Raw genomic sequence first — 23821 nt, 5'->3', positions numbered from 1 at the left:
CCACTTTAATAATGTCTCCGTATCTTGCATTACTCATCTCATATGTGTAAACTGTGCTCTATACTATTCTACAGTTTCTTAGTCACTTTAATTGTTTGTAAATATTGCATCACCCATCTCATATGTATATAATGTACTCTATACTATGCCACTGTATCCTAGTCCAATGCCGCTCTGACATGTATGTATATACAGTGCCTTGCGAAAGTATTCGGCCCCTTTGAACTTTGCGACCTTTTGCCACATTTCAGGCTTCAAACATAAAGATATAAAACTGTATTTTTTTGTGAAGAATCAACAACAAGTGGGACACAATCATGAAGTGGAACGACATTTATTGGATATTTCAAACTTTTTTAACAAATCAAAAACTGAAAAATTGGGCGTGCAAAACTATTCAGCCCCTTTACTTTCAGTGCAGCAAACTCTCTCCAGAAGTTCAGTGAGGATCTCTGAATGATCCAATGTTGACCTAAATGACTAATGATGATAAATACAATCCACCTGTGTGTAATCAAGTCTCCGTATAAATGCACCTGCACTGTGATAGTCTCAGAGGTCCGTTAAAAGCGCAGAGAGCATCATGAAGAACAAGGAACACACCAGGCAGGTCCGAGATACTGTTGTGAAGAAGTGTAAAGCCCGGATTTTGATACAAAAAGATTTCCGAAGCTTTAAACATCCCAAGGAGCACTGTGCAAGCGATAATATGGAAATGGAAGGAGTATCAGACCACTGCAAATCTACCAAGACCTGGCCGTCCCTCTAAACTTTCAGCTCATACAAGGAGAAGACTGATCAGAGATGCAGCCAAGAGGCCCATGATCACTCTGGATGAACTGCAGAGATCTACAGCTGAGGTGGGAGACTCTGTCCATAGGACAACAATCAGTCGTATATTGCACAAATCTGGCCTTTATGGAAGAGTGGCAAGAAGAAAGCCATTTCTTAAAGATATCCATAAAAAGTGTCATTTAAAGTTTGCCACAAGCCACCTGGGAGACACACCAAACATGTGGAAGAAGGTGCTCTGGTCAGATGAAACCAAAATTGAACTTTTTGGCAACAATGCAAAACGTTATGTTTGGCGTAAAAGCAACACAGCTGAACACACCATCCCCACTGTCAAACATGGTGGTGGCAGCATCATGGTTTGGGCCTGCTTTTCTTCAGCAGGGACAGGGAAGATGGTTAAAATTGATGGAAAGATGGATGGAGCCAAATACAGGACCATTCTGGAAGAAAACCTGATGGAGTCTGCAAAAGACCTGAGACTGGGACGGAGATTTGTCTTCCAACAAGACAATGATCCAAAACATAAAGCAAAATCTACAATGGAATGGTTCAAAAATAAACATATCCAGGTGTTAGAATGGCCAAGTCAAAGTCCAGACCTGAATCCAATCGAGAATCTGTGGAAAGAACTGAAAACTGCTGTTCACAAATGCTCCCCATCCAACCTCACTGAGCTCGAGCTGTTTTGCAAGGAGGAATGGGAAAAAATGTCAGTCTCTCGATGTGCAAAACTGTTAGAGACATACCCCAAGCGACTTACAGCTGTAATCGCAGCAAAAGGTGGCGCTACAAAGTATTAACTTAAGGGGGCTGAATAATTTTGCACGCCCAATTTTTCAGTTTTTGATTTGTTAAAAAAGTTTGAAATATCCAATAAATGTCGTTCCACTTCATGATTGTGTCCCACTTGTTGTTGATTCTTCACAAAAAAATACAGTTTTATATCTTTATGTTTGAAGCCTGAAATGTGTCAAAAGGTCGCAAAGTTCAAGGGGGCCGAATACTTTCGCAAGGCACTGTATATCCTTAATCTAAACCTTACTTAGATTTACGTGTATTTCAGGTATATGTTGTGAAACTGTTAGATATTCTACCCCGTTTTGAAAATGTGCTTCTCATCCATGACCAGGCCATGTTTTGCCCATTTTGCCACACTAGTTAAGACAATTCCAGACCTTTTCCGGCAAAGAAATCTGCCTATAGTGTACAGTGTTGTCCTATAATTTAATTTTATAACTAATTCTAAAATTTGTAAAACATGCATTTGCATTGGCTTTATTAATCTAGTCCTGATTCCTGACAAAGGCTTATAGGGACTTGTCCTTTAGACTATTTAAGATATGAACATCAGCAACCAAAGTTTATTAGGAGTTCTCTTGAGGCTTTTTGCAAAGCGAAAAATGACGATGTCAAGGCCTATGTCTTCACAGCAGTACAAACCTGAAATCATTTATCATTACATTTTATTCCACATATTGAAACTAGGGGTCTAGTAAATGCAAATAGGATTTGAAAACATCCTGATATTCAGGTTTGTCAGTTGTTTAGAATGAGGATACTGGGGATTGTTGAATAATTTTCATATCCTATTGCCTAATTTGCACATTACTAATATAGTTTTGTTGTATCCTTAGATGTCAGACATCGAGGCTGCCAGTACCTCTGGGTCAAAAGTCCATGTGTTGGATGATACACCGCTGTTGATCAGAACAGCCAGCATATACGTAAGATAAAGTTTCATTCATCACCAACACACACTGTAAGTTACTGTGAATCAGCTTATTTAACTAGGCAAGTCAGTTAAGAACAAATTCTTATTTTCAATGATGGCCTAGGAACAGTGTTCATGTTCATTTCAGGTCATCGCAAGCTGGGCATGGAGTTTGAAGAGCCACATATTGGGGTGAAAAAATATAAATATACTTGTATTGTATTCCTTAAATGGCTCTGGGAATTTTCAACAAGTGTTGTCATTTTATATATATATAATATATACATTATGCTCGGGGGCAGAACGACAGATTTGTACCTTGTCAGCTCGGGGATTCGAACTTGCAACCTTTCGGTTACTAGTCCAACGCTCTAACCACTAGGCTACCCTGCCGCCACATGATGTATCCCATGCAGTAAAATAAGACAGATTTTTACAAGAAAGGAGAGAACCCTTCACAACAAATCAATTGTGTCTTCATCAGTTAGTGTATTTCCAAACATGCCAGCACAGAACGGTTCAGTTTGGATTGTACAGTGGGGTGAAAAAGGTTAGGATCCACCCTGATGGAGCCTTAATTTCAGCATTGTATTGCACGTTCCCCTCTCACTACATGGCTGTATCAACCTGTAGGGTTTGGGTGGCTGTAGCCATCCCTCTTATATCATATTCAATAGGCTTGAATGGCACAGTTGTTATAAACCTGCATTTTGAGTTGCTCCAACAGTTATCGCTTACGGATCGGTTCATAGGATAGGAAGTTGGATTGGGTGAAATTGACATGATTTCCACTGATGTTTTCCAGGAGAGATGTCAGTGATTTGGGCCAATAACCAAGGAAAAGCAGGGACAAAAGAGAGGCTCACACAGCAAACATGTTTCCTGCTTCCTTAAATCAGTGCATTTTCACTCTGTAGTGTCAACATATGGTCCTACTGGGTCCATATCAATTCTGTCTTCATCAGTTAGTGTATTTCCAACCATGCCATCACAGAACGGTTCAGTTTGGATTGTACACAAGTCAAGACATTAGATCTGGAATTAGTGTGTTAGGATAGATGTTAACACAGAAGGATTACCATTGTTTTTCTTGGGGGAGGGAACTTGATTTAATACTTATTGCTTTATTAAAAGGTTTACATTGCAAACAGATTGTTGAACTTAGATTCCATACAGATTGAGCCTGCCTTGATGTCAGCATTGCACATTCTTCTCTCACACACTTATCTATGTAGTTATTTAGTTGGGATTGTTAACTTAACCTCAACACACTGCATATACAGTTGCAACCTTGTAGAGTTAATAGAGAGGTTCAAGTACTGTATTGTAGTCAACCTTTATTTAAATTGTTGTGGCATAATGTAGTCGTGTATAATGTAATCTCTTTCCAAAGGTGCCAAAGGAACAAAAGGTATTGGTCAACAGAGGAGGATGCAGTTGAAGATTCCTTGATGAACTTTATCCGAATAGGAAAAACACCTGGAAAACAAGACTGTGAGAAATGCATTGCTGCTTCTCCCCAAGCACTAGTAAGCAGGGACTGGAGAGCAGTAAAGTTCTATGTACACAACATAATAATTGCAGATCAGAAAAAGTGTAGACTAGGGTTGTGCGCTATCCAGATGTTCATATCTTATACAGTACCTAGCAACTGAAATGTAATTTTTGTTTTGTTTGTGCTCTTGGGTTTCTTAGCCTGTAGTCCATTGGAGAACAAAAGGTTCTTAAATGGTTATTGCTTAGTTCTTAAGGTTCCTGAGAGAACTCGGTTCTGCTTTATTTGAAGTTCTTATGAATGTTTCATAAATTCATATATAGGCTTTGTAAGCAATATATAAATGTGTCACAAATCATCTAAATGGGTTTTATTTGCTATAAAAAATTGATAAATTGGGGAACAATAAATTGGTTACATAACAGTTATAACACAATCTGATTAGTTATAGAACATGACACATGGTTATATTTGTGAAGCATCTATGTAGTGCAAAAATCTATATGCAAAGGAACGAGAACTCTTCTGACTGGTAGGAGACCCTGCAGAAGTAGACAGACTTTGCCATTGGGCTGTTTGTGAAGAAACTGAGCGTTATTGGCTGTTGTCGTGGTAGACATCAGTATGTGTTACCTGGTTGGTTGGCTGTGCAGGTGTGGGTGGAGCTCCTGCGAGGGTGCGTTGACATGGCAAATCTTGTGTCGCGGCTCGGGGAGTGACAGATGGGTAGGGGGGGTGGTGAGGGTATGAGAGTGAGGGGCGCAACCGCTGGGTTCCTTTGATGGTGGGTGGTTCACTTTTGGAGTGACTAAGGTTCTTCAGAATACTTAAAGGTTTTTTCAATGTTGGAAGCCTGCTGATGACTAGAATTTTTATTTTTGTGTAACATTCAAACTATTTATCTGTTACTTGGATATATTGAATCCATTACTCCAATGGTTGTTCCAGTTTAAATAGTTTTTTAATTTTACTACAGTCGTTGCCATTCGTGTTGCATCATTATGGCATTCTACCTGCTACACTAGAAACAAACCAAAATCTATTTTTTTAATCAATATTTTCAGTCATAAAATAGAATGAATGTGTGCATCAAATATCGAGAATTTTAACGTGTTAATTCTTGTACGCTTCCATTAGGCGCAACACGGGCAGTTGGATAGCTTTTATAGGATGCATTCCCTCTGGCTGATGGCAATTCAGTGCAATGCAATGTACGGTCTCAGGTAGTTGGTAAAATGTCAAGTGTAGTTTTTTCAAGGAGTAAGTCACTAAGTGATTTATTTGTCATTTTTTTTCCAAACTCATGAGTCTAACTTCTGTGCTATGATGTCAGAAAGCATGGTCCATGAAAGGTGTGTGTTTGCTTGTGGAGGGGGTTAAAAAGGGTTAAAACCATCCCGACGTGATGAGAACAAGCATTTCAGGCTGCGCATCCATTAAATCTTCAGGTGAAACATTATGAGCCGAGAATTTAAGCACCATCTCTAATCCGACAATGTGACCCTTGTAAGTGTCACGATCGTCGTAATGAGCGGACCAAGGTGCAGCATGATTGAAGTTCGACACCTTTATTACAGTGAAACTTTAAACAAAAACAATAACAAAACGTAAAAGTAGTGGTGCACATGCACAAACAAAACAATATCCCACAAACACAGGTGGGAAAAATGGCTACCTAAATATGATCTCCAGTTAGAGGCAACGATTACCAGCTGCCTCTAATTGGGAATCGTACAAAACACCAACATAGAAATATTGAGCTAGAACACCCACTACTACACCATAGAGAACCAAGGGCTCTCTATGGTCAGGGCGTGACAGTAAGAGACACAGACCTGATCATAACCCATGGTGCATTTCACCAGAACAAATAAATTAGATTCTGCATGAGTCTCCTAACAACAATCAGAAGCAGTTAAGCTCCCCTTTAGCCAATTTAAAAGGCAGGCCTTCCCACAGAGCACACCAGAGTCAATAAGCTAGTTAGTGGAGGGGAACATAGAAAAATAAAATCAATTGTTAAATGAATTAATAGGGGATTTGGTGTGTCAGGTCAATGGGTGCAATCCAGGAGATTGGACACTGATTCCTTAATGGAGTTGCTAGACGGTGCCCCCCCCCCCCCTTCCCCTTTGTCTTTCTCTCTCCCTTTCTCTCCCTCACTCATTTCCCCAGATGGAGATGAGTGGAATACAGTACATCAAACTGCCAAGTCTTTCTTCCCTGGCTAAGAGTGCAATGAGTGAGAAAAGGAGGGATATGGGGCCGTGCCAGGGCTGAGCTGCATCAATCATCTATATAAAAACCATGGACCCGCTTATTGGCCACCACCAAGGGGGCGCATGAAATTGGCAAAGACAAGCTAATAAAATCACATTGAATATTGAAAAAGGCAGAGGTTTGGGGGGACTGTAGTAGAGGCCTTCACGGTCCAAAAATGTGGATCCGTTTCGAAATGGACCTGGTGCTTTCCCATCCAAACTCCAAAATATGCATAAATAAATGTGTTAAATATAGAGATCTATCAAGGCACAAGGCGAGACCCAGATGCAGACACAGGCGGCAGATGGTTGGAGTCTTACTGTCACGACTCTCGTGGGTTGAAGAAGGAGACCAAGGTGCAGTGTGATAGGCGTTCATGATATTTATTAAACTGAACACCGCAACAAAATAATAACGTAGAAAAACGAAAGTGCACAGTTATGTCAGGCAACTAAACAGCTAAACAGAAAATAACTACCCACAAAACATGTGGGAAAAAGGCTGCCTAAGTATGATTCCCAATCAGACACAACGATCAACAGCTGTCCCTGATTGAGAACCATACCTGGCCAAAACATATAAATAAAGAAACTAGAATGCCCACCCTAGTCACAAGCCTCTCTATGGCCAGGGCGTGACACTTAGAATGTTTATTCATCCAAAGGGGTAGGCAAGAGAATGGTCGTGGACAGGCAAAAAGGTCAAAACCAGATCAGAGTCTAGGAGGTACATTGTGGCAGACAGGCTCATGGTCAAGGCAGGCGGGTACAAAGTCCAGCAACAGGCAAGGGTCAAAACCGGTAGGACTAGTAAAAGGAGAATGCAAAAAGCAGAAGAACACTGGTTGACTTGGAAACATACAAGACGAACTTGCACAGAGCGACAGGAAACACAGGGATAAATACACTGGGGAAAACAAGCAACACCTGGAGGGGGTGGAGACAATAACGAGGACAGGTGAAACAGATCAGGGTGTGACAGATCCATTCCGAATGGACCTGAGGACAACTAGACCTGTTCTGTAAAGACCTGGTCAGCTCCAGACCCGGTCTGAGTGAGGGAAGCAGCAGAAAATACATTTTTTAACTCATAAAGCGTGAAGAGCTCTGTGTAATAGTGTGCGATGCTGTGCAGGTCTCAGGTCGGTAGCGGATTTCCAGCCTCAGCTTTGTCCAAAGGCTGGGTTTTATGCTTTGTATACCCACTGCACCAAGATTTGTTTACATGGAGGAGAAGAGAAAGGGCATTTGCCTTTTATTGTACACGGAATCAGAATGGAAAATTGGCAAATAAGATCCATGCATGTGAGCTACAGTATTTTTTGGAGGAAGAAATATAGCGTTCCAAGCAACTGTGTGATCCTCAGCCAAGATTAAAAGCATATCTGTAACTTTCCACAGCGAAGCAAGAGGTGGCAGTACAGCAGGCAGCCTGCACAATGTGGTGCATACATGTATCACATGCAACTATTTACAATGTCGGCCCTGTGTTATAGATGCATTATTCAAATGTTCAGTGGTGGGGAGATGACACAGTGTTGACAGCCTGTCATCTTCCCTCCCGGAGTCATCCAACAAACACAACGCAAGCTCCACTTCATGTAACCAGTAGTTACTTGCCACTTTACTAAATCAGTCTGTAGCTGCTGGAGTCTCTATTTTCGACCGGCATTGAGTTTTCTCCAGCCTGATTCTACCATTGTCTGTGGAAGAGAGGGAACCAGTAAAGGAAACATAAACAGATGGTAACAGTCGGATTCCCAGAATCCATGGCAAGTATAAACACCTTGTCAAGCTTCAGGATTCACCACCAGAATACTGAGTCCATCAAGCGATTACATTACTCATCCCCCCCTCTGACCAACCTGTTCTAACTCTCTGTCCATTACCCTCTCACACACACTCGTGCACACAGTCTCACAGCACGGCATGTCTTTCCTGCACATCCCAAATAGAGTAATGTATCAGATACAATTACTTATTGTGTATACTGTATATCATGTACAATATCTATGACTTTTTGTATATCATCTATGTTACAGTTTTCTTCTAGTGAAAGAGAGGCGGACCAGAACGCAGCGTGGTTATTTATAAACGTCTTTAATAAAGATGATAACTTGAACAATGTATCATACAAAATAAGAAAACGTGAAAAACCGAAACAGTCCTAACTGGTGCAAAACACAGAGACAGGAACAATCACCCACGAAATACTCAAAGAATATGGCTGCCTAAATATGGTTCCCAATCAGAGACAACGATAAACACCTGCCTCTGAGAACCACTGTAGGCAAACATAGACTTTCCTAGACAACTCTACTAAACACAACCCCATAAATGTAATAAACCCCTAGACAAGACAAGACACATAAATCACCCATGTCACACCCTGGCCTGACCAAAATAATAAAGAAAACACAAAATACTAAGGCCAGGGCGTAACAGTACCCCCCCCCCCAAAGGTGCGGACTCCCGGCCGCACACCTAAACCCATAGGGGAGGGTCTGGGTGGGCAACAGTCCACGGTGGCGGCTCTGGCGTGGGACGTGGACCCCACTCCAACATAGTCTTAGTCCGCTTACTCCGCGTCCCTTGAGTGGCGACCCTCGCCGCCGACCTTGGGAGGCTCTGGCGGCGCCCGACAGGCGGGAGGCTCTGGCGGCGCCCGACCTTGGGAGGCTCTGGCGGCGCCCGACAGGCGGGAGGCTCTGGCGGCGCCCGACAGGCGGGAGACTCTGGCGGCGCCCGACAGGCCTGGTACGTGGTGCTGGCACTGGTGGTACTGGGCCGAGGACACGCACAGGAAGCCTGGTGCGGGGAGCTGCCACCGGAGGGCTGGTGCGTGGAGGTGGTACCGGATAGACCGGACCGTGCAGGCGCACTGGAGCTCTTGAGCACCGAGCCTGCCCAACCTTACCTGGTTGAATGCTCCTGGTCGCCCTGCCAGTGCGGCGAGGTGGAATAGCCCACACTGGGCTATGCAGGCGAACCGGGGACACCGTGCGCAAGGCTGGTGCCATGTATGCCCGCCCAAGGAGACGCACTGGAGACCAGATGCGTAGAGCCGGCTTCATGGCACCTGGCCCGACGCCCACTCTAGCCCGGCCGATACGCGGAGCTGGTATGTACCACACCGGGCTATGCACCCGCACTGGGGACACCGTGCGCTTCACAGCATAACAAGGTGCCTGCCCGGTCTCTCTAGCCCCCCGGTAAGCACAGGAAGTGTGCACAGGTCTCCTACCTGGCTTCGCCACACTTCCTGTGTGCCACCCCAATACATTTTTGGGGCTGACTCTCGGGCTTCCATCCACGTCGCCGTGCTGCCTCCTCATACCAGCGCCTCTCCGCCGATATTCTCCTGGCTGAGCAAAAGGGTCCTTTACCGTCAAGTTCGTCCTCCCATGTCCATTCCTCTTTGAGCTGCTCCTGTTGCCGCTTCTCCTGCTGCACCTTGGGGCGGCTACACTCCCCTGGTTTAGCCCAGGGTCCTCTCCCGTCGAGGATTTCCTCCCATGTCCAAGAGTCCTGTGTCTTTGGCCGCTGTTGCTGCTGCCCGTTATAACGCCTCTTGGTCCTGTTGTGGTGGGTGATTCTGTAACGGATTTCTTCCAGGGAAAGAGAGGCGGACCAAAACACAGCGTGGTTATTTATAAACATCTTTAATAAAGATGATAACTTGAACAATGTATAATACAAAATAAGAAAACGTGAAAAACCGAAACAGTCCTAACTGGTGCAAAACACAGAGACAGGAACAATCACCCACGAAATACTCAAAGAATATGGCTGCCTAAATATGGTTCCCAATCAGAGACAACGATAAACACCTGTCTCTGAGAACCACTCTAGGCAACCATAGACTTTCCTGGACAAATCTACTAAACACAACCCCATAAATCTAATAAACCCCTAGACAAGACAAGACACATAAATCACCCATGTCACACCCTGGCCTGACCAAAATTATAAAGAAAACACAAAATACTAAGGCCAGGACGTGACAATTTATTATTCTGTATAGGGATGTCATGGATAGTCTTGCATGGTGCTAATTCCAGCATCTATGCTAACCATTAGTATTAATCAGTTTTTATAATTATTTTCTATATATACACACAACAAGTGCAATCACACAACAACAAAATGTAGCAGTGAAGGACCAATACTAATTTAAGTAGTAATTTTTCTTCTATGCCTCCCCACCCCAAAGTGTAGGAATGGTGGGTATTATTAGTATTAAAGTTTTACAAACAGATATACACTGAGTGTTCAAAACATTAGTAACACCTGCACTTTCCATGACAGAGTGACCAGATGAATACAGGTGAAAGCTCTCATCCCTTATTCACGTCACCTGTTAAATACACTTCAATCAGTGTAGATGAAGGGGAGGAAACAAGTTAAAGAAGGATTTTTAAGCCTTGAGACAATTGAGACATGGATTATGTATGTGTGCCATTCAGAGGATGAATGGGCAAGACAAAAGATTGAAGTGCCTTTGAACGTGGTATGGTAGTAGCTGCCAGGCGCATCAGTTTGTGTCAAGAACTGCAACGCTGCATGGTTTTTCACGCTCAACAGTTCTGTATGTATCAAGAAATGGTCCACCACCCAAAGGACATCCAGCCAACTTGACACAACTGTGGGAAGCATTGGCGTCAACATGGGCCAGCATCCCTGTTGAACGCTTTCAACACCTTGAGGCCATGACACAACGAATTGTGGCTGTTCTGAGGGCAACTGGAGGTGCAACTCAATATTTATAAAGTGTTCCTAATGTTTTGTACACTCAGTGTATATGTGTATACATATTTCCCTTTCCATGTCCTTTTCTTTTTTTTGCCTTACAGTATCTACATAATTTCTCTCAAACACATAGCCTACACATTAATGCCTCCTCCTCATGCACACAGACACTCACTCTTAAACTATAGGTATCACACCAGACCAAGCAGAATTCCTTCCTTCTAGGGGATATGAGCCCAGTGTGTCCACAACTCCCTGACGTGAGTAATTGTCAGGCCCAGTGAAATGATGGCTGCTCTCCGCACTAATGGAAGACCTGTCCATTCATTATTCGGCCCTGCAACCAGTGATGGGCCACGTCAGGGAGAGCATCGAGTTATGGCTCAGCATGGGCAAACCTTAGACGGAATGACAGCAGCCTGGTTGGTGTGCTTTCTCCTGCTCTCATTTGTTTGTCCCCTCCCAGAGGTAGGTAGACACCACAGAGAACCTGAGCTCTCACAGCTAGTGTGGTGTGGCCAGACGGACGGCCAGGCTAAGCTGGCATCGGGCACTGGCAGTCACCATGAGGGAGGTGATTGGAGCAGAGTGGCCGGGGCCAGTGTTATACGGCCCTCTTGGTGTTTGGCGTTTTTACGATGAAAGAGAGGGAGAAATAAAGGAGGAATGCGGGAGGGGGGTTCAGAGCCACGGTGTCCTGGAAATAACACATGGCAGGAAATGGATAGGCTTGATATCTGAACACGCAGGCCTGTACATCTGGGAGAACTGACACCACACTGCTGCGGAGTGGAGCAGGGCCAGTCAACAAAATTTGGTCAAACCAGACTCAAATCAGTCCTCCACAACACACACCCACTAGACGAAATGCCAATTCTACACTTTAAAACCGGCTACACATCCTATGTACAAGCTTTGCCTGTTCTGCCAGGACTGGAGAAGTGAAAGTAATAAGGGGCAACTAGCTGTCTGGCCCACAGGTCCTGTTCTCTCAGAATAACAGAGGGACAATCTCATGTCATTATTAAAGTGGAATCATTTCTTATGAACACTGTTGTTCATCATCTTCCACCCTCCCAGAGTCATCAACAACAGGCAGCAATCATGTGTGTCTTCTTCCTCGCCTCCCTGCCTCTTGCCAATATGTCCAGTGAATGTAAGCATTGTCTGGAGACAGTAAACTCTATGATCAGCAGCATGGCGTGCTGTGCAATGCGTGGCTGGACTCCTGGCTATTTTAGACCTGGTAATTGAGCATTCAGTCTGGAGCTGTGTTCCTCTGGACTCAGGCAATTTGGTATGCCAGCATGCTACTGTAAAAATGACCCAATTAATTTGATTAAGAACTTAAATTCTGAATACAGAGTTGACTGGCTGTGAAAAGTGAGGCTTGAATTAGACAGAGTTGGCGAGAGAGTGGGGACGGGGATGAGAGCTAATTAGATTCATCCATCTCTGGATGTACAGTATGTGCACTCATTCATGCTACATTAGAGATTATTAATTGCAGCGATCCCCCGTAGATTCTAAAAATAAAGCATGGTGGGGACAGGCTCAAAGAGTAGGGGGAAAAAATAAAATCCTTTCCATTGTGCGTCCCTGTTAATCTTAATTAGGACTGAGATACGCCTGCGCTCAGGGCCATGCACAGACCTTTCAGGGGGCAGGTGCTCAAAATAGAAAAGGGCAACCCTGCATGAAAAAAAATACTTTCATAATTAATTTAGAGAAATGGGGCACCCTGGAGGTTGGGAGCTCCCCTAGATAGCATTTGAACACATCAGCAATTTCAAAATGTGTAGAATTGCAGAAAATGTGTTTTAACCGTCGACTTTGGGTCACGAAAAACGGTCAAACTCCTCCTCTTTCCTAATGGGGTGTGCTTTTGGTGGTTCTTCAATGTTTCATTCTGGTCATGCGTTCCGCGACCAACGTAGCTAGTTCGTTACCTAAGCTAGCCACGTGTAGCTAGTCAGTAACTCCTCCAGTATGTGTTGATGTAATTTTACAGGATTTGTATTTGGACAGAAGCTGTAGAGATCAGTAAGAAACGGCACCTTTGTTTCCAAATATCTTACTCATCCATTTTGTTTTTAAGCATTCAACTACCTGGTACGATTGGGCATTGATCAGTTATGGAGTTATTTTAGCGTTTTTTGCCCAGTCAATTTTTTATTTTTTTAAAACCTTTATTTAACTAGACAAGTCAGTTAAGAACAAATTCTTATTTTCAATGATGGCCTAGGAACAGTGGGTTAACTGCCTTGTTCAAGTGCAGAACGACAGATTTTTTACCTTGTCAGCTCGGGATTTGATCTTGCAACCTTTCAGTTACTCGTCCAGCGCTCTAACCACTAGCCAACCTGCCGCCCGCCCCTTTAAAGTAACTGTCCAGTCTTTCCAGATTTCTATGAAATATGACCTATCATTTATTACGAGTTAAATAACTTTCCTTACAAAAATGTGTAATTAAGTATGTTAAAAAGCCAATTTGTGTTGAAATGGTGTTGGCATATACAGGTCATTAAAAATATTAAATACGAGTACACCACTGATTGGCCAGCTCATCCTCATATTTTTGTTCAGTATAGTTCTCTCATGTTATTATTCACATTTTGCCATGAGGCTGAGAGAAAATGTTACAGTTTTAAAGTCCAGTAACTAAGTGAAAATCTCACTTTTAAAAAGTAATTATTTTGTTAACTCATACCCTAACAATGTTGTTGACTCATACTATACTCTTGTAGCCACAGCTTAAATTGGAGAATTTTTATTTTTTTTTTACTCAAAAATGCTTCCTATTTCCTCATAGAGAATGATGACATCCTCCTAAGGAGGATGAGCTGGCCACATTAGTATTTTTAATGACGGTATAGACCCACACCATTCTATTGTTGGGGTATGCCCACACCATTTCAAAAAAGTAAAACTCCTTTAAAAAAAAAAAAGGTAGATACATTTTTTTTAGGAAAACGATTTCACTCAAATTGTAATTAATTATAGCTCATATTTGATAGAAATGTGAAAACACTGGACAGTTGCTTTAAATGTCGACTTTGGGCAAAAACACTAAAATAACATCTTTAAACTGTATAACTGATCAATGCACCATCATATCAGGTCATTTAATGCTTATTGCTTCCAAAACAAATCCTGTAAAATGGCATCAACATATACAGGAGGATTTATTAGCTATGCTAGTCATTTGTAGCTAGCTAACGAACTAGCTACGTCGGTTGCAGCGAGCATAGCCAGAATTACTAATTGATGAACCACCAAAGGCACACCCCATTTCTGCTTAAAAATGTTGAAAGAGGCAGAGCGTTTTTTCGTGCCCAAAGTTGAACATTAAAGCAAATTTCTTGCAATTCTGCACATTTTACCATTGCTCATCCCATGTTCATATGCTATTTTACTCGCCCAAGCAGAGCTGGTTAGGCTGTTTTTATGTTATCCAAAGCATTGCCGACTGCAACTGTGCTGCTGGCAGCAATTTAATTACGCTTTTTGCCAACGTTTAGTGACACCAGCCATATTCAATGGGTGTTGAGAAGCGTAAATGTGTCCGTTATTTGGCGAATTTCCCAGCTACGTCTATCGACAGTCATCACAGTGACATCATGAACATTCTATTTATATGGTTACTAGCATAGGAGTCTTGTTTAGACATATAGCTAGCTAGATAAAATCTGAACCATAATCCCAACTCATAACATTACCACCCTGCATTAATCTGCAGGTAGCTAACCAACCAGGTTCAATGTTAGCTAACTGGCAAAGCAAATTGCGCTGATATACAAATAATATAACTACACAGATCATACACAACGTTAGCTAGCTAGCTAACAGTACACTAACTTGACATGAAAACAACTTTCTGACAAAAATAGAAACATGTCATATCTGAAAATGTAGCTAGCTAGACTATCTTATACATGGATGGACGCTTCTCCATCTCTGTCATGGATGCCATGGTTTCCCTTAGTTTGAAGATGCAATCCAGAGAAAGGTGTTTTATACAACCACCTGCGAGTTCTCTTTTTGACTCCGTCTTCATATTTGCAATCAAATGGCAGAATTTTCTCCTTAGCCATCATACTCTAATTCCACTTATTTCAAAACTTGGTTCTCCACAAAGCGGAGAGCAACACTTATGCAGTTCTACTACGTGATATATTTTAAAGAAGCGGCATTAGAAAGGATAACCTACACATATTGACCAGCTCATGTTATAGACAGAAGCGTGCTACATGGCAGACCAATCCGAACTCATCTCTTAGCATGTCCAGCCTACTCATTATCTCAGCCAATCATGGCTAGAGAGGAGGTCGCTGTCTTTTTCTGTAACTAAACCAACTAGGCTCACAATTTAAAAAATATTAAATTTACAGATGGCATACACATTTGTTATTAAGGCACATGAATGTTCACACGTTCCAGAAGCATTTCTGCCAAAAACTGAATTTTGATTACATTCAAATTGCTCTCCTGTGAAGTAGTGATGCGCGACATATGCCTAGTTTTCTGAAACGAGTCACATATTGGTGTTAACATCTCCCCCCATCCCACCGTTTCAATTTTGCTCATGTTGTGGCTGTGCCAGTTAGTGACCACTCTGCAGAGCTGCCTCCAGAACAAGATTCATGACGAAAAAAAACTAACCTGGTTCAAACTTGGCGACGACTTGCGGGCAGTGGGGTCCGAACAACAATACCAAAAATATACATTTAAAAAATAATAATTTTGGTGGAAATTATACCACCACCCAAAAGGACACTTTGGAGACCGAAAGGGAATAGGCTCCAATGTTATCCTAGAGAAGTGGTTCCTTATCCACTCAAATGAGCTGCATTCAGCAGAAGTACTAATCACACAGACTGGACTTGAAAATAACTAGGGCCCGGTTACCCAAAAGCATCTTAATGCTAAATTAATTGTTAGAACCTTCGTACGAGCATCGTTAAATCTCTGAGCTGTTCCCCAAATCCATTGTTATTAATGTTGCACTTGAAAACACTTGCAATCTAACACCTGCCTCAGACCATTCGTAGAACAGCGAAGTGTGACGTTTATATTTTGTTGCACTCTTTGTCCAGTTTACACAGAAGATCTCCGCTAAACATTAAAACATATGATTCTTCGGTCCCTCTGTGACCACTGATAACCTCGGAACAAATTTGATTACAAATAAAGTTGCCAATGTCTTTGCAATTGATACAAACAAGCGACGTATACCAAGAAGGGTAACACTTAAAGGGGTCCTTATTACAGTGCAATTATATATGTAATTACACTACATTCCAATTACATATGTAATTACACTAAGTAGTAGTGTAATGAATTGTAATAATTCATAGTTACACTGTAATAACATGTAACTGGTGGTAATTGCAGTCTGTAATTACAGGGGTGCAACAAGGCTTGTTACCATGCTCTTTACAAATGTTAAAGTTTCCGATTGCATCTTAACGCACCATATTTCAGCCTGCACAAACCACGTAATACATGTTAGCCAATTGAAAACAGACCACCTCATTGACTCAATTCTGAAATAAAGGTCAGTGCTATCTGAGGATCCTTGGGACATCCCTACCCCATTGAAGTTAAAATGTTAAATGGTTAAGGTAAGGGTTACGGTTTAGTAAGGGTTCTGGTTAAGGTAACGGTTAGGGACGTGTCAAGGATCACAGATAGCACTGACCCTGCAATTCAACATTATTAGACACATTAAAAAAAAGTTATGGTTAAAATTGAAATAGTAATTCATGCTTGCCAAATTGTAATAATTCATAAATGCACTTAAACTAGTCATAAGACAAACTCTTATTCCATAATTCAAGGGTTTCACTGTTGAGGAACACTCACTTTTGGATGGAATGCATTGGTGCAATTATTTACTTATCACAGAAATTAAAGCATCATGTCAAGATCTGTCCTTCTGCTCAACATTCTAGAAATGACGACCTCGAACGTGTCCATGTGTTGACACTGATGTCACGTTTGAAGGTAAGTCCAAGGTGCAGACAATGTCGAAGTAACAAACGTTTATTAATTCGAACATGGGCAGGCAAAGGTACAGGACGACAGGCAGGCTCAGGGTCAGGTTTGGCAGAGGTCGGTAATCCAGAGTAGTGGGGCAAAGGTACCGGACAGCAGGCAGAATCAGGGTCAGGGCAGGCAGAAATGACAAAACTCTGGTAGGTTTGAGGAACAAAAGGAACTGGCAACAGAAACAGAAAACACCTGAAGGGGGTTGGAGACAAGCACAAAGACAGGTGAAACAGATCAGGGCGTGACAGTAACAGTGGGCAAAGAACATTTCTTATTGGAATACGTTTTTTGGACAAGGAGATTCAATTTGGAAATCTATTTTTAATATCAAGGACTGAAGAACGGTAGGAAAATGTGGATTCAATCAAGGTGACTAGAAGAGACCTTGTTTTGGTTGTGTTGATGAAGAACAGAGGAAGCTTGCACTGGAACTGGCAACATTGTTCACTTCAGAAGTAACATGTATTGATCTTTGAAGCAGGGCGCCTGTCAAAAGAGTTATAGCTGGAGTCTCGTTGGATATAGATGACGAGTACCTTAGTCAGAAAATCACAGGAGTGGTCAGCGCACCCGTATTGCAAATGGAAGGAAGGAGAAAAGCCTATCGATATTATTGTTTGAGGAGACTACCCGAATATGTCAAGCTTGGATATTTGAGGTATTGCAACTGTGGGGGAATCATACTCTGGACTTCCTTGAGTGTCCTGTTAGGGTGAGGGAGGTTGAGGTGTCAAGGATCAGGGCTGTGCAACAGATCTCCTATATGGAGGAGGTGAAGAGAGTAGAAGGGGCAAGAGGCAAAAGTGTTGACGATGTGGCGTTGGATGCATTATAACCAGTTTGTAGTGTTAAGTCAATCGAGTGATCTGGATATACTCATTGAGAAGTGGATTTTGTGGCATTTATAGCCATATTGATTAATTGTACAGCACAAGTGTCTATGAAGTCCAAGAAGCAGGACATCAATATATTTTGGGGCTCCAAGACTTCACCACAGAAGCACTGCAAGGACTATTGTCGCTAGGAACAGTCTTTTGAGCCTGTGGAGAGACCTGAATAGAATGTTTTTTACAGAAAAGCAGGTTGATTAACTCTATTTGATAGTTTGCGGTGGTGATTTTAGCATGTAAATCTTGGTCTGGCAAACAAAGAAAATGTGGGTTTGCTGGCATGCATCCCACTACACAATACATTAATTGCAATATAACAGTGACAAAACAGTGCACACAAACTGTTAGGGCCTACATAAAGATGTCCCAACAGCAGAGTCCCAACACCTTACCACTGACTGCTAAACCTGGCTTTCAGCAGAGCCTTTTCTGGCAGCGAAGCAGTTCATTTAGCCTCATTTACTGCTTTAAAAAAAAGCAAAGCTGATATGGCTGTCTTGCTTAAACAAATATGTTTTGACAATTGAGATGTACAAACTATGGCATAAGGCGACCAAGTCGAAAAGAGGCAATCTGTAATTTCGATTAAGACAATGAGCGAGCAACAATGGACATAGTCAGTATAACTATTTGTTCAGCACTTTTGAAATGTACAGCGACCGAATTCAGAACATGGGCCACCCTTTGCCTTGACAGCTTTGCACACTCTTGGCATTCTCTCAACAAGCTTCATGAAGTAGTCACCTGGAATGCATTTCAATTAACAGGTGTGCCTTTCTTTCCTTCTTAATGCATTTGAGCCAATCAGTTGTGTTGTGACAAGGTAGGCATGGTATACAGAAGATAATCATTTACCAAATAGGGCTAAGTCCATTTTGTGGCAAGAAGGAGAGTGATGGAGTGCTGCATCAGATTACCTGGCCTCCACAATCACCCGACCTCAACCCAATTGAGATGGTTTAGGATGAGTTGGACCACAGAGTGAAGGAAAAGCAGCCAACAAGTGCTCAGTATATGTGGGAAATCCTTCAAGACTGTTGGAAAAGCATTCCAGGTGAAGCTGTTTTAGAGAATGCCAAGAATGTGCAAAGCTGTCATCAAGGCAAAGGCAAGCTACTTTGAAGAATCTAAAATATATGTTGATTTGGTTAAATAAAGGTTAAATAAATAAAACAGATATTCATTGTAAAAGGTTTAAACACTGTTTCCCATGCTTGTTCAATGAACCATAAACAATAAATGAACATGCACCTGTGGAACGGTCGTTAAGACACTAACAGCTTATAGACGGTAGGCAATTAAGGTCACAGTTACGAAAACTTAAGACACTAAAGAGGCCTTTCAACTGACTCGGAAAAACACCTTAAGATGTAAAGGGTCCTTGCTCATCTGCGTGCACGTGCCTTAGGCATGCTGCAAGAAGGCATGAGGACTGCAGATGTGGCCAGGGCAATAAATTGCAATGTCCGTACTGTGAGACGCCTCAGACAGCGCTACAGGGAGACAGGATGGACAGCGGATCATCCTCACAGTGGCAGACCACGTGTAACAACACCTGCACAGGATCGGTACATCCGAACATCACACCTGCGGGACAGGTACAGATGGCAACAACAACTGCCCGAGTTACACCAGGAACACATAATCCCTCCATCAGTGGTCAGACTGTCTGCAATAGGCTAAGAGAGGCTGGACTGAGGGCTTGTAGGCCTGTTGTAACCCACCGTCGCTAGACCAGACTGGACTGGCAAAAAGTGCTCTTCACTGACGAGTTGCAGTTTTGTCTGCGGTGATGGTTGATGGTCGGAGTCGCGATTATCGTTGAGGGAATGAGCATTACAGCGAGACCTGTACTCTGGAGCGGGATCAATTTGGAGGATCCGTCATGGTCTGGTGCGGTGTGTCACAGCATCATCGGACTGAGCATGTTGTCATTGCAGGCAAACACTGTGCGTTACAGGGAAGACATCCTCCTCCCTCATGTGGTACCCTTCCTGCAGGCTAATCCTGACATGACTCTCCAGCATGACAATGCCACCAGACATACTGCTCGTTCTGTGCATGAATGTCAGTTCTGTCATGGCCAGTGAAGAGCCCGGATCTCAATCCCATTGTACACGTCTGGGACCTGTTGGATCGGAGGGTGAGGACTAGGGCAATTCCCCCCAGAAATGTCGGGGAACTTGCAGGTGCTTTGGTGGAAGAGTGGAGTAACATCTCACATCAAGAACTGGTAAATCTGGTGCAGTCCATGAGGAGGAGATGCACTGCAGTACTTAATGCAGCTGGTGGCCACACCAGATACTGACTTTTACTTTCAATTTTGAACCCGCCCTTTGTTCAGGGACACATTATTCCATTTCTGTTAGTCACATGTCTGTGGAACTTGTTCAGTTTACGTGTCAGTTGTTGAATCTTATGTTCATACAAATATTTACACATGCTAAGTTTTCTGAAAATAAACAGTTGACAGTGAGGACGTTTCTTTTTTTGCTGAAAATGTACTTGAAAAAGTATCAATTTACCAAGTTAGCATATTTGAGCAAACTCCTGGCAGACTTGATACAAAATATTGTGCAGCAATGTAATTCTTCACTGGATCAGTCTGAAACTTTGCACACATACTGCCGCCATCTGGTGGCCAAAGTCTAAATTACATCTAGACTCCTATCTTAAAGTCAGACCTTTCTCTTGCATTTGAAAGATAATAAAAACAAAAAACATGCATTTTTAATTTTGTGTTTTACCAGATCTAATGTGTTATATTCTCGTACATTAATTTCATATTTACACAAACTTCAAAGTGTTTCCTTTCAAATGATATCAAGAATATGCATATCCTTGCTTCAGGTCCTGAAGGGTATGTCATTTTAGGCAAAAGTTGACAAAAAGGGTCAGATCATATTAAGTATCTAAATCCTGTGAAACACCAAGTAATTACATGTACTCTGTGGTTTACTTGGTTGTTTATCCTGTCACTTGGATGGCAAGGAGGTGCAGGTTGTCATAATGGGTAACATACACATACTTTTAAAAAATTATAATAATCAGGAATGACACCCATATGGTAGACCCCAGTCAGTGAGGTTGACCTATAGCTGATCTGTTTTTTGTAAACTCAACCAAGTTAAGTTTAGGGGCTCCCGAGTGGCGCAGCGGTGTAAGGCACTGCATCTCAGTGCTTGAGGTATCACTACAGACACCTTGGTTCAATTCCAGGCTGTATCACAACTAGCTGTGATTGGGATTCTCATAGGGCGGTGCACAATTGGCCCAGCATCATCGGGGTTTGGCCGGTGTAGGCCGTCATTGTAAATAAGAATTTATTCTTAACCGACTTGCCTAGTCAAAGGTTAAATAAAGTGGTTGCTACCAGCCTTAAGCCAGCACCTAAGGGTTGATACTATATTCATTGTCCTTCGATTCTCTACAACCCTAGCCCAATTTTTTTTACCATGTTCGTCACTACATTCCCCTAGTGTTTAGTTTCTTCTCAGCTGCATCCGATTCAGTAATAACTATCACAAGGTTGTAGTCTCGTGGACAGATGGTGTCAGAGATTACGGTGGTTGGAGGCCCAATAGGCTACCACTGCCGAATGTCCATTCAGAACCAGGATGAGGCGGATGTCCAGGTTAAGGGGAGTTTAATGGAAAATTTCCGCATTCTCTCACACACACCTGACCACTCATGGGGTTCAGATAACTGCCAATCATGTCCAGTGAGAACTGACATGAACTATGGTTCTGAAAGGAAAGAGAAAGATAACTTAAGCTATAGCACTGCTATGATACATATGACATGGCTGTATAAGCTAGTACAGGTAGGTATATAACAGCAAAGGCTATACCCTACAGCAGGCATAAGGCCTAGTCACATGGCAATAGACTAAACAGCCTATTGGACTTGTACATATGAAACTCAGGCAAATGTGCTGAAATAAACTTTACAGTAATGTTGAAATGTATACATAATATAATTACAATGAGCATGAGTGATAGAATACAAAATAAACCTTAGAACAATGCAGAGGACTCCGCATTGACATGATTGGATGATAGTAGGTGAGGGTGGGAGGTCCTGTACAGTCGTGGCCAAAAGTTGAGAATGAAACAAATATTAATTTTCACAAAGTCTGCTGCCTCAGTTTGTAGGATGGCAATTTGCATATACTCCAGGATGTTAAGAAGAGTGATCAGATGAATTTCAATTAATTGAAAAGTCCCTCTTTGCCATGCAAATTAACTGAATCCCCCAAAAACATTTCCACTGCATTTCAGCCCTGCCACAAAAGGACCAGCTGACATCACGCAAGTGATTCTCTAACACAGGTGTGAGTGTTGACGAGGACAAGTCTGGAGATCACTTGGTCATGCGGATTGAGTTCGAATAAACTGGACGCTTCAAAAGGAGGGTGGTGCTTGGAATCATTGTTCTTCCTCAGTCAACCATGACTATCTGCAAGGAAACACATGCCATCATCATTGCTTTGTACAATAAGGGCTTCACAGGTAAGGATATTGCTGCCAGTAAGATTGCACCTGAATAAAACATTTATGGGATCATCAAGAACTTCAAGGAGAGCGGTTAAATTGTGGTGAAGAAGGCGTCACAAGAAAGTCTAGCAAGTGCCAGGACCATCTCCTAAAGTTGATTAGGCTGTGGGATCGGGGCACCACCAGTACATAGCTTGCTCAAGAATGGCAGCAGGCAGGTGTGAGTGCATCTGCATGCACAGTGAGGCAAAGACTTTGAGGATGGCCTGGTGTCAAGAAGGGCAGCAAAGAAGCCACTTCTCTCCAGGAAAAACATCAGGGACAGACTGATATTCTGCAAAAGGTAAAGGGATTGGACTGCTGAGGACTGGGGTAAAGTCATTTTCTCTGATGAATCCCCTTTCCAATTGTTTGGGGCATCCGGATAAAAGCTTGTCTGGAGAAGACAAGGTGAGCGCTACCATCAGTCCTGTGTCATGCCAACAGTAAAGCATCCTGAGACCATTAATGTGTGGGGTTGCTTCTCAGCAAAGGGAGTGGGCTCGCTCACAATTTTGCCTAAGAACACAACCATGAATAAAGAATGGTACCAACACATCCTCTAAGAGCAACTTCTCCCAACCATCCAGGAACAGTTTGGTGACGAACAATCCTTTTCCAGCATGATGGAGCACCTTGCCATAAGGCAGAAGTGATAACTAAGTGGCTCGGGGAACAAAACATCAATATTTTGGGTCCATGGCCAGGAAACTCCCCAGGCCTTAATCCCATTGAGAATCCTCAAGAGGCGGGTGGACAAACAAAAACCCATAAATTCTGACAAACTCCAAGCATTGATTATGCAAGAATGGGCTGCTATCAGTGTGTGGCCCAGAAGTTAATTGACAGCATGCCAGTGCGGATTGCAGAGGTCTTGAAAAAGGGTCAACAATGCAAATATTGACTCTTGCATCAATTTCATGTAATTGTCAATAAAAGCCTTTGACACTTATGAAATGCTTGTAAATATACTTCAGTATTCCATAGTAACATCTGACAAAAATATCTAAAGACACTGAAGCAGCAAACTTTGTGGAAATTAATATTTGTGTCACTCAACTTTTGCTCACGACTGTACAAACACAAACTTACTTTCTTCACAACTGTTCTCTGCTGCTCGGCAAAGTGCAAGAATGCCCTGACTTCTGAAGAGGCCATAACACCATAAATGCTGCACAGCCAATGCAGACCTCATATTGACCAAGCAGCGCCTTTAAGTTCCATCACAATTGGAAACCCGGCCAAGGCATATAAGACAGCACACAGAATGTTTAATTATTTGCGTGCAATGAGTAGCTTATAGGCCTAATGCCAATCCACAATGTTGCATTGCC

Source organism: Oncorhynchus mykiss, chromosome 2 (assembly GCF_013265735.2).
Source record: "Oncorhynchus mykiss isolate Arlee chromosome 2, USDA_OmykA_1.1, whole genome shotgun sequence".
Classification (NCBI taxonomy): Eukaryota; Metazoa; Chordata; class Actinopteri; order Salmoniformes; family Salmonidae; genus Oncorhynchus; species Oncorhynchus mykiss.
This window is presented reverse-complemented; position numbering follows the sequence as displayed.